This window comes from Aplysia californica, unplaced genomic scaffold (genome assembly GCF_000002075.1).
Source record: "Aplysia californica isolate F4 #8 unplaced genomic scaffold, AplCal3.0 scaffold00660, whole genome shotgun sequence".
Classification (NCBI taxonomy): Eukaryota; Metazoa; Mollusca; class Gastropoda; order Aplysiida; family Aplysiidae; genus Aplysia; species Aplysia californica.
The window spans coordinates 131,048-132,248 of record NW_004797930.1 but is presented as its reverse complement, the minus strand read 5'-3'; positions in this window follow the sequence as shown (position 1 = coordinate 132,248).

Genomic DNA, 1,201 nt, shown 5'->3' with positions numbered 1-1,201 from the left:
TATGGATTTACAAATCAATTTTAAAGGTACATAGTGTTACATACTCATGCAAACACATATTCACTCACGCACGCACCACACACACATACACACATACGTACATTATGCACATATACGCACATACAAACTCACAACGATCTACAGCTTGGATGCATTCTGTCTAATCGAAATATGATGAAAATAGAAATGATATTAGTTTCTTCTTAAAGATTTCTAAATTTTCTGCTTTTCTGATAGTTTTTGGAAGCCTATTCCAAACAAGTGGGGCAAAATATGAAAAAGAGCGTTGGCCATATGATTCGTAATTTATTTTAGGCTTAACTAGGGTTGTTTTGTCACTTGATGATCTGAGCGTTCTAGGAGGCACATAGGGTGTTAAAAGCTGTTTTAGATAGCCCGGTGATAAATCATTTAAGCACTTGTAACAAGTTAAACAGATTTTATATATGATACGCTCTTTCACTGGGAGCCAGTGTAATGCTTTTAAAATAAGAGTCACATGATCATGCTTTCGTTTTTTAGTAATTATTTTGGCAGCAATATTTTGTACTCTTTGTAGATGACACAGGTAGCCACATAATAATATAAAACGTCAAGATGAAGGAACATTTCTGTAAATACGGCGATTAATTAACTTGTGATGAGTTGATGGCAAAGTGGTTTTGAACAACACGACGTTACCAAAATTTAAAAAGACAACAAAAAAATGAAGTTAAATATAATGTGATGTGTGTAGATCAGGGATGCTCTTTTATCCAAAGTTCTACTTTATAATTTAATCAAAGATCGAGATCGTTTCACGCTAAGCACAAGTAAATTTTAATTAATTAAATTACTACCAGAGACACTAAAATATAATTAAATACTCTCTGTTACTGCCTCGACTACATGACGAGATGCAAGGGAGATTGTACCTTAATAATTTGGCTACACACAATGAAACCTTTTCGTGAAGAAACATTTCCGGGTTTTGACGTAATTGAAATATGGCAGCTGACGCCGAAAGTTTGTGGTAAACAATACACCAAGGTAAGCATGTTTTTATTGTTTTGTGTTCCTTACCGTCTTTCATTGACAAATCACATCGCCTTAAAGTTATGATTGTCTTAATTTTTACCTAAGGGCGAACATTTATTGTCGCAGAGTGATTTATTAGATCTAGAAATCTTGATAGATAGGCCTATCTAGCCTAGCCGATTAG